Below are 10,879 nucleotides of genomic sequence, written 5' to 3'. Positions count from 1 at the left end.
AACGCCCAGACTGCTTTTATTTTCTTTGGAGATTAATGTCACACTTTTCTATCTGGTGCCTTGTGATGCAGTGAACGTCCTGACTTTGACTGACAGCTGCTCAGCGTACGAATTCACAAACAAAAGCAGCAATCAGCATCAATCACGTCATTCGCCGCGTGCGCTCCGAGGAAGAGTGTTTTTAACGACAGCTTGATTTGTTGTTATTTCTGTCTAATCGTCCGACGTGTCACTGATGCACACACTTATGACCCACAAACAGCACGCCCCTGTAATAGTCCTTTTCCAGTGGGAAATTTCCCCAAACTTCTCACACAATCACCTGACAAAGAGCCACGTCATTGGCTGTCGGAGCCAGAAGGAAAAGTTGAGTTCCATACAAAATCTAATCATGTTGGAACAATGTCATAGCAAAGGTATGAAGGAGAATAAAGAATGTCTTCTCTCACACAGATTACCATCGAGCAAGTAACAACATTTACCACAAATATCTGTACTTTATAACAACCTACAGTACGAGGCAGCGGTTTTAGGCAGGTGTAGCTCCTCCATGTGGACGAACATTCAATTTGTGAAATGCCTTTAATGTAAAATAATTTAATGTCTTTCAGCTGTACAGCAATCCTGGTCTGGGACCCAGCTGTTTGGAACCCGTTGGCCCCCAGGTCTAAAGGCCAGACCTCCCCCTACTGTCCAGGTAAATGATAACAGTTTCAGAAGAGGGTGAATGAATATCATAGAACATTAATGTTCAGTATTTAATAGATGGTCTTGGGTCATACAGAGTCACTGTTTTTTAAAGGGAAAAGATAATACAATTTCCCTTAATAAAATAAAACAATAATTATTAAATAGTAATAATAATTTACACCTTTTAAAAAAGTTTTGACTTGAATAGTTTTTTGCTTCTTATATTACATTTGTATTTTTGTAGCGTGTACTGATGGACTGGTTGACCTACTGTCACCACAACATGGATGGATTACTGCAGCAGGACTGGCATCAACACAGCAGTAACACTCAGTATGACACAGTCTCAGGTAGGAGTTTTGTTTGTCACGGCTGTTTCTCAGACAGTTTGTTCCAAGGGTTCAAAGGTCATGCCCTCAGAACCTTCGGCCTCTACTCATAGAGTTTTTTTTTCAGATTCAGTCAACAGACTTTCAGAATAATAATAGCGTGTCTCTAATACTACTTTAGAACCTCAGAAAGATGAGCTTAAAAAAAGAGACAAAGAGGGGAAAATATATTTGATTCCAGGTCCCATGGAGGAAAATGACATGTCATAAATGTAATGATTGTTTCCTCTCCTTTGGTGTTTCACATCATAAACCTCCTGGAATGCAGCTACATCAGCATCGCAGCTTTGAGTAAATCCATTCAGAGTCTTTGTGGTGCAGTCATTCTGATCGTACAGGACACATGCGTGCACATGCACAGACAGATATACACACACACACACAGCTCCACACCTCCGTTATCAGACATCTAGCCTGGATCAGATAACAGTGATGAACACAGGACACTGAGCCACGGCCGCTCTCTGCAGGAACTCTTTCACTGTCAGCGTCTGTGCTCAGTTTCTCACTTCCCCTGTTGTTACCCACAATTCATACAGGCCGCTATCATAATTAATCTGCTCACTATCAGATGTCCCCACGGTGGAAGATTTGAAGTGAGCAGCACGGAGTGGAGCGGCAGATACGCTGTAGATCGTGTATATACATGTGTTGTTTCCTGGAGGAAAAACAAGGAGCCAGAACTGAGCCGCATTGTATGGAATGGTGGTTCTCAAGCCGTGGTTTGTGTACCACTGGTGGGCACTGGGCTCCCTCTAGTGGTATAGTAGTAAACAGAAGTGTCTTTTGTGTGGTTGTAGATTGGAGCAGATTATCACAGTATTATAACCGCAGTACCAGCTTCGTGTACTGACATGTACTTTACTGTCAGTGGGCACTTTTTATGTATGGAGATGACAGAGCACTAGGACTGTGTATTGGCAAGAATCTGTCGATACGATACCAACACGACACAGGGGCGACGATACAGTCGATACGATACCAACACGACACAGGGGGGACGATACAGTATACTGATATACTGTGATATACTGTGATATACTGTGATATACTGTGATACTACAGACACGACAATATATTGAGTTTTTTCCCTCCAGTCTAGTGATATTTTCTTACAGTCCTACAAAGTACAGTTACATATTGGTTGATTTTTGCCATGTCCAGTGTGTGTCATGGCAGTTGCCTAACAACAGTGTGTCTGTGTTGAACCAACATCTACAGCTGCTCCTGTTTCACTGCTGGGTTAAACCTGGAGGTCAAACGTGTGCACGAATCTCTGAAATGACATTTGAAGCGGCCGCTGCGTTCCCTGTGAATCTGCGGAGGTGTTTAGATCAGACCTGCAGCTACGGCAAAGGCTAAAGAGTGTGGTTTGTGTGATTAAACAGCTCCATCCTCCCACATCACCTTGGGCTGTGTGAAATGAGCTCAGCCCCTTTGTTTTCCTCTCACAGACACCTCTTTGATTGGAGACTTTTTTTTTTTTTTTTATAAGTGCATTTAATTCTACGTTAGCTGTCCCCACGGTGCCACTACTGAGGCTAAGGCTAAGCTGCGTAGGCTTTACAGCCTTTGTTATGGAGGCTTTAGGTCCATTAGGGCTGGTATTATTGACTGTAAGAACATAAGATAACACAACATCTGAAGCTGGATCCCTGTTATTTTCAACATTCTAATTAATCCAATGAATACAGTCTTTTGTAAATTAGCTGTGTGATTTTGTAAAAGACCCCTTTGTTTTTGTAATTATTTAGTTGCGTATGAATCAGTCGGATCTTAGTGGAGACTCTTTAATGAAAGGGGGAATTTTAATTGTGAACTCTTTGGTCTTTGTTTCGTCACGGCATCTTTTTTGATCTTTCTTTCTCTTTGCTGAAGCTCAGAGTCTGAGGTGAAGCTCCGATGGCATCGGGAACTCTCTCCCGCCTCCTCCGTCTCACTTACAGCTCTCACTGGAGTGGCTATTGAGCTTTGAATGTTTTGTTCGGGCTGAGTTCCCCAGAAAAAAAGCCAAGTTAAGTGTAACTCGTGGGCATCTTCATGGTAGGTCAGGATTCCACAGAAAAAAAAACAAAAAGGCCGACAGACGACCAAACGGGCAGAGCAACATGAACACATATTAGAAATGTCAGTGAAAGTGCACAGACACACACTCATGCCTCCACTTGCACGTGTGTGTGTATATACACACACTGAACACACACACACACACTTTAAAATAAATGATAGGTTCTTCATGGGATTATAAAGTCAGCTCCAGAAAAATAGCGTCACCGTCACTGCAAAGTAAACACAATTACAACAGTCGCACTTTAAATCGCAATTTAAATTTGTGTTAAAAGGTTGTGATCGCAGCAGCACACCAACTCATCAAAAATTCATTTTTCTGGACTGTTTCGTAGCGGGTCACATTTATCAGAGAGCTCCCCCAGTAGGTGCTGTTAGCCTCGTTTTCTTCTTTTCAAAAACATAATTAGTTTAAGCCCGAGCCTTAAGGCGAGCTGAGGGAATATGTGCATTCCTTTCTGCCTGATTTAAAAGAAAGACTTGTCCTCTTTTTTTTCACTTAGTGTAACCTTTTCTGTAAAAAAAAGCAACATTCTAGTAATTTTCCCGCTCTCTCACACCACGACCCGTTCCTGTCGCTCGGTTTTTCTTTTCCAGGCTGCCACCACTGCCTTGTTTGGACCTTGTTGGTCTGTTTCTGTAAGTGTTTTGAAGAAGGTGAGGAGCGAAGCATGCACACACAAAGAGCCACAGACACGCTGGCTGCATGTGCACGCTTTACTGCAGAATGTCATGCACAAACACGGGTATTCACACAGAGGGCAGCTGTGAGCCAAGAATTCAGTGGAGATGAAGCCCCGCGGCGCGGCCAGGACCTGCAGATGCATATCTATCCAGGGATGTGAAAACATCTGATGTTGATGTCATAATGTGCACAGATTCCGACGCTGAACTCTGTAATTGGCTAGACAGCGAAGGGTGAAAAGCAGAAACACACAGGAATGTAGTATATATGTGTGTATATATATGTACTTGACAACTTAGAGTACTTAGTTTGGTGTATTTCTGCACAGGGGTGTGTATTGGCAAGAATCTGCTGATAAGATACATATCAGGACCAATGATACGATATATATTGCAATGTATCGTCATACTGTAGTCACTGTGATATATAGGTGTTTTCTCCCCCCAGTGTAGCTGTAGTCCCAGTGTGATCCTAGTCTCAGACTCTGTTCCATCTGAACATCAGTTCCTAACACTGGAACAGAGGGATCTACATTTGGAATCACTAGAGAAGAAAGAAAAGAAAAAGAAGGATGTTTTTGATAAACAATGAATAAAAAAAAGAAGATTCTTTGTTTGAAATACTTGCAAATATATGCAGTCCCTGTACAGGTTTAAATGCAACACACAAATTTACCAACATTGTGAATATTTGCATGTTAATTGTTAATAAAACAAATCCATAAAATACTACAGAACATCGATACTGGATCATGAGACGAAATATAGCGATGTTTCAGTGCAGTTCAGTGACATTTTCATAAACTCTTATTTCTGTTTTGGTTTTAATGTATTCATTCTGCGGTGTGTAGGCACCGTACCTGTATCTGCTTTGGTGTTAAAGAGTCAGATTGTTGGTTTGAATCCCAGCTGCTACAGTCTGATGGTGTGTTGAGCAGACAGCCCACTGGGGCAGGGCTGTAATGTGGAACTTTTTTTTTTTTTTTTTGTATTTTATGGATTTAATAGGATGACGTAAAACGTCTGCTTCTTGTAGACGATTCCAAACACCTCTAACATTCTTTGTCGTTCAGGTGCAGAGCTGCACACTGCCAGAACTCTGAGACGTGCAGCTACGAGTCTGCAGTTCCACTCCTGTTCTGCTCACCTGTGGTGAGGAAGGTTACACCTGTGGTCGCAGACGTGCCGTTTTCTACTCCAGCCAATATAAAGATATCAGTAGGATGTCAGCTGAGATTTGCTGTCATCTGAATTATCTTCCAGTGGTCAGTCATTGGTCAGTGGTTTCTGTATCAGTGCAGTTTACAGAGGCAGGTGGAGTGAAGAAGAAGAGTGTATCCAGAAAAAAACAAAAACCAAACAAACACGATGATGCAATCTTATTTATTTTGGCTTAGTGCTTATCTGTGACGATGACATTTTTGGATGAAACAAAGTCCTGGGTGGCCCTTTATAAAGTCACTTCAGATCCAGATCTGACAGTATATTAAACCTGGACTTTAATCTGCTTCTTCTCAGTCTCAGTGAACTTCATCCTTTCAGTACTAGAAAAAAACTTTTCCATGATGGTTTGGGTTGTCTGTGCTTGGTCTGTCCTTCAGTATTGTGTGTCAGTATAATGTCATCTTTCTCTCATTTCTCTTGAAGGCCTTTCTTCAGTTTTATGACTGGTGGAACAGGAAGTGTTGTTTGGTCTAGATGATGGTGATGTTTATCGTTATCGGTCGTCATTGAGAGTTCCCTCCAGGTTGATGATGATGGTGATGATTAGTGGGTCCCTGTCCCCGTCTCCTCAGCAGCTCTGAGGCGACATCTTCACATGAGTACTTTTCCCTGCAGGGCTGTGTTTTTGGTGTTTTTCTTCTACTTGCCTCATTGACTCCAATATGGGCTTCCTGAATCCACCTTCAGACTTGTTCCCACAGGAGACGGTGACTCAAATCATATCAAAGAAACATGATGACAATTCAGATCTTTGTGGTCTGAAACAACTAGATTTGTTGCAATCTATCCCAAAGACCCTCATCACAACTTCAAACAGCAGGAAAGTTGGATAAATGGAAATCAGAGCCTCTACCAAGCTGCCAACACCTGTAGATGTCTCCCTCTCTCCTGTAATTAGTGCAGATTAGACGTGTCCTGGGGTAGAGAGTGCAGTGCATTCCCTAGTCCACACCTTTCCTCACACTGACAATAAAAGATTTTGATTACCGTCAAGGAAACAAGTCAAATCAGTGTGACATTTATTATTTACTGTCAGTCATTGAAAATCAAAATCATACCTGACTCTGATAAGTCAGCAGCAACCGCCAAGGTCTCCAGAAAACACCTCCACCCCCATGATAATCCTGCCATGGTGTGAATGTGTCTATGTCCCTGAAAGCCCTCCCTGAGACCGCTAACACAACCTGCACCGTCTCTTTGTGGTCTGTCTGCACTGACAGCGGTGCTTAGTACCTGACACCTCCTCAGCTGGTGAAGGCATTCCCTGCAGACCGCCTGGTTCTCACAGTCCACTAACTGTGGAATGCATACGGTCCACTCTAAGTGGATTTCAATGAGGGTAATAAATTTTCTACAACTTAGTAATGGGCAGAGTTGAACAACAATGAAAAGTCGAGGCTTGTCGTGGAAACAAACGGTGTCGCCCTAAGAAACGAGCCGGCTTCAAGTGTTTGTTATTTCAAAAGACATTTTTCCTCTTCAGGCTGCATCGTCATACAGATGTGGACTGTGCTGTGGCATGTTGTGCTGCACAGCAGACGTGGAGAGACTTTTGTTTTTTTGTCTTCCCAATAATGCTGTCAAAGACAGGACTTTTCACATGGTTTGGTTGCATGGAAACAGCACCTAACAGTCGTTTTGTGACTGCCCTTCAGTGGTTATAGAAATATATATAAAATAATGATAGTTGAGGCGTTTTAACAGAAATAATGATGAAGGCTAATCCAGTGTAATCCAGTTACCATAATCCAGTCCCATTCATTTCAACAGAGACGTTTAAATCTGAAAAGAACCTGGAAAACAGTCAATACGACCTGTGCATGAACAAATCTATTCTCTAACACAAACACAGGTCAATTAACCTCGACCTCTAGTAATTTTAATTAATATTTTAATTAAATACTAAGTACTGTTAGCATTAGTAGAACTGCATTGTATCTCTAGAGCTGCTCCGATTAACATTATTGAGGTCAACGACTGTAGAAGTCTGAGTGTGATCCTAGTCTCAGACTCTGCTGAGAAAAAGAAAAAGAAAATGAACCAACACCAGGAATATTGGACTGGGAATTGGTGAGAAAAATCAATAACTGATGGAAGAGGAGATTGATACGGGATCAGGAGAGGAGATATTGCAGTCCTTCAGTGTATCGCTACTTTTTTACACCCGTAGAAGATACATTTTTCCATGACGTTTTTCAGCCAATCAGACGACACATCCTGATGTTATTGACTTACTTTTATCATTTTATTTATCTATCTGTATCGTGGTATCTGAGCAACACGTGATGACGTGACTGTCGACTGTTGTGTCTGTTTCCCGAGGTAATTTTTAATGTATGTTAAGGGTGTTATCCCGCCACCGCCCAATGAATGGGATTGGCCCCACAACCCTGTAAAGGATGAATGAGTAGAAGATGAAGTGATGGAATAAAAAACCATGGACGATAAAATCCTGATGAATCATAAAATTCGTAGGAAAAGAGGGCACGACACGCCGTCATCTTCAGTGTCTTCTCCTCACCTGTCAGTTGTTTCCAAACATACCAGCTGTGGCTTGTTTTCAAAAAGGTTTTGATTGAAATTATTAAAGGCTGTGAGAGTCAACCACCACCAGGGTTTTACAGTGAGTCTGAGGCAGAGGGAAACAGCCGGCCCTGTTAATAATGTTGATGGATGTGACTGAGGCCTGTTTCAGATGTTATGACCTTATGGACTGACGGTGACAGAAAGGCTCGTCGCTGGTTTGATTCCTTGTCAGTTTGCAGCACTGGAAACACTCAACAAGACAATTCACACACGTATACTTGTGCTACTGCATTACTGTGGTACTTTTCTGTTAAATACATGGTGAGTTCACAGTATGTACAGTGTAATAATGATAAGCTCCATTGAGTGCTGGTGAGTATAGATAAAAACCTTACAGTGAGTGTTTGTCAAGCCTCCTCTTCTGTCTGTGTAATACGCAGCCAAAAACCCCCAGGGACCAAACCATTTTTTGTGTAATTAAACAAAAACCTGCCTGACTGGCTCTGAGGCAGCCTGTGAAAGGAGCGACTCAGTCTTTCTTTCGTGGTACAGTACATCCAGGCTCTTGATAAGACAGAACTTCTAGAAAGTGTTGTTTCAAACATAAGGAAAGCCTTCGTACAACTGTACATTTTTCTACAGTAACGTCTTCCAGCCCCAGGCTGATGTGAACGGGTTCATACCAGTCTCTCTGTAACAGGACTCCAATATAGACCTTAAAGTTCGGTTTTAACATTTTACATTTTCATGACTCTAATCTCCACGGTCTGAAGGTGGAACTTTCTCGAGCGTGTGTTCACCATCGTGGAATTTCTTTTCCAGTTCTGAAACACAAATATATCAGCGTATGACCTCCACTGACAACTCCAGTCTGCTCAGAGAGGGACAGTGGAGAAGAAAGAATTCCCCCCAGGACAGACTCCATGAACTGATGCTGTCTTTGAGGTGTACACAACAAGTGTACGGCAGCAGCAGCAGTCGGGGAGGCCGTCTCTGTCTCCCTTCAAGATAAACCTGTTATTAAGACACTGACAAACGTGTCACATTTCTGACACTGTTTTCTCAAAGGAACATTTTTAACAACAAGTCTAAAAGACAAATGAAGTTTTGATTGTGGAGCGGCAGAAGAGCACTCCTTGTTGTAACACGTGGCTGTTATTCTCAGCTCTAATTTAAATGATATAGAAACTACAGACAGACAGACGTCTGGTCATGAGTCTCTCTCTCCAAACTCCTCACAGTGAAGCTTCCATCAATATTGTCATGAAGTTTTAAAATGTCAGGCACGTTTGTTTCCTGACATTTGTCCACATTCATAATTCCAAATATTGTGATTAATTTCTGATGAAAACGTCACATCTACCTGCTACAGTCATGATAATAATGATGAATAATATGATCAGGATTCATCAGGATGTGATTCATCCCTGACAGTCATTGATGAGTCATTTGACAGCATAAAAAAATCTCATAAAAAAACCATTGATGCAGAGTGGAGGTTGCATTTACACAAGTCTGTTGTTTAGGGTTAAACGGCTTAAATGTGATTTGTGGTGTTGGCTGACAGTAAGACGGTCTTTGGTTTGTTACCCAGCAGAAGGTCTGAAGGTTCTGTCCAAAGACCTTAGGTTAGTTGTTCACTCTAACTTGATGTGAATTTGAGTCTGGTTCAGGTTGTAACCCGGCCCTGTCTCATGACGTCTGGTTTGGTTCCAGTTCCCTAGCCAACCATTTGCTAAAGTGGTACTTTATACCAGTATTACACGCTGCTCACTTTAGTGTACGGGAATCAAACCATCAAACCATCGTGCAGGAGTTGCATCACTCCTGTCAGTATGTTTGTAATTTGAACCAATAGTTCATTTATGGATTCTTCAGAGCTGTTATAACATAATGTAAACAGACGCTGGTATGTGTTCCTGCACAGATAAATCTCTCAGCACAGACCTGCTCCCGTGACATCACCTTACAGATGTTACCAGCTCCTCGTTCGCTCAGAACTCTGGGAGTTTTTTACTTAACTGACGAACAACTGGGCCGTGAGCCAGATGTTTTTTTTTTTTTTAATTTGTTACTTCCGGGCCAAGTCTTTCTGTATAGAGCTCTCCTGTTCTCCTTAAGGAAAGTGGAAGTGAAAGTAAACTACTTCTCATTGTGACACAGCACACCACTGCACCACTGCATGATCTGAAGTTAACTCAAACCTGACCTCCATCACTTCAACCATCCAACCTTTAGAACTTCTAGAACATCCTTTAACTCCCTAAGTTGGTATTAGATAAAAAATGATTCGTAAATGTATTAATGTGAGGAGATATAAATTCAAGACATAAAACAAATGTTCTTACACAGAGGAACCCTCCCTAACAGAGGGACAGAGTCCTCTGCATGTGAGATTCCGCCTCAGCAGACGCTGCTTTGTGTGATGCTACTCACTGAGTCCCTATAGACACACACCTATTCTTTGGAGGAGCAGTGATTTATGATGGAAGTGATCCCTGTGGTATCTGTGCCAGCTGACAATACTTGGACTGCTTTTGTTCCCTCCTCAGTTTGCGGCGGACGTGAGATCACACTGTGGATCATGTTTACCCTCCGTCTCCAGTGACAATTGAAGCAGATATACATCTATACTTATGGAGTGATTTTCTCCTGACACATCCTGCTAGTGTTACTGTCAGCTCATGACTGGACAGCTATTTAGCAGGAAAAGGCTGAGAAAAAAAAAAAGAAGTCAAGTTTGTGCCAGAAACCCTTGAGGCTTCTGGTCACCGTCTGCCACTGTGTCAGGAGTCACTGCTCTCCAGGTTTATACAAGGTAAAAAAAAGATCAAACTTTAATTGACAGACAAGAAAATTGTTGTTGGGATTATTTTTTTTCGTCAGGGGGCGCCACTGTGGCTGTCCGCCTGGTGACTTTGCACAGTTGGCTGAATGCCCTTTTTGACGCTTCCCTCCCTGTTGGGGTATTAGTGAGGGCGGTAGGTGGAATCAAACCCGGGGCCAGGCAGGAATTCTCCCACTGCACCACCGCCCCTTTCATTGTCTGTGATCACTATTGTAAAGGTGACAACAGCACTATAACATGACAATAACTGTAAATCAAAATACTGTAGCTATAAAGACTCTGTCAAATCATTACAGACGAGTGAAAAGTGAGAGTGGCGCTCCTTTCATTAGTCTTTTTATCCCGTCCTATTCTTTATCTCATTACCATCACTAAAGCTCAGCATCCAGCTGTGCTCCTCTGCCCTACAGACAAACCCCTGAGCCCCCCCTGAACCGCCGGCGCGTATTCC

At 42.3% G+C, this 10,879-nt stretch overlaps 1 protein-coding gene across 1 annotated transcript in view; it reads left to right on the top strand.

The window, feature by feature from the left end:
- Positions 1 to 10,879, top strand: part of fbxw12 (F-box and WD repeat domain containing 12) — a 37,679-nt gene that overhangs the window by 5,188 nt on the left and 21,612 nt on the right. The window contains exons 3-4 of the mRNA XM_025059247.1: positions 612 to 697; positions 935 to 1,040. The gene's annotated coding sequence lies outside the window, so the exon portion shown is untranslated. The remainder of the gene's footprint in view (positions 1 to 611; positions 698 to 934; positions 1,041 to 10,879) is intronic.

Source organism: Cynoglossus semilaevis, chromosome 10 (assembly GCF_000523025.1).
Source record: "Cynoglossus semilaevis isolate Cse_v1.0 chromosome 10, Cse_v1.0, whole genome shotgun sequence".
Taxonomy (NCBI): domain Eukaryota; kingdom Metazoa; phylum Chordata; class Actinopteri; order Pleuronectiformes; family Cynoglossidae; genus Cynoglossus; species Cynoglossus semilaevis.
This window is presented reverse-complemented; position numbering and strand designations above follow the sequence as displayed.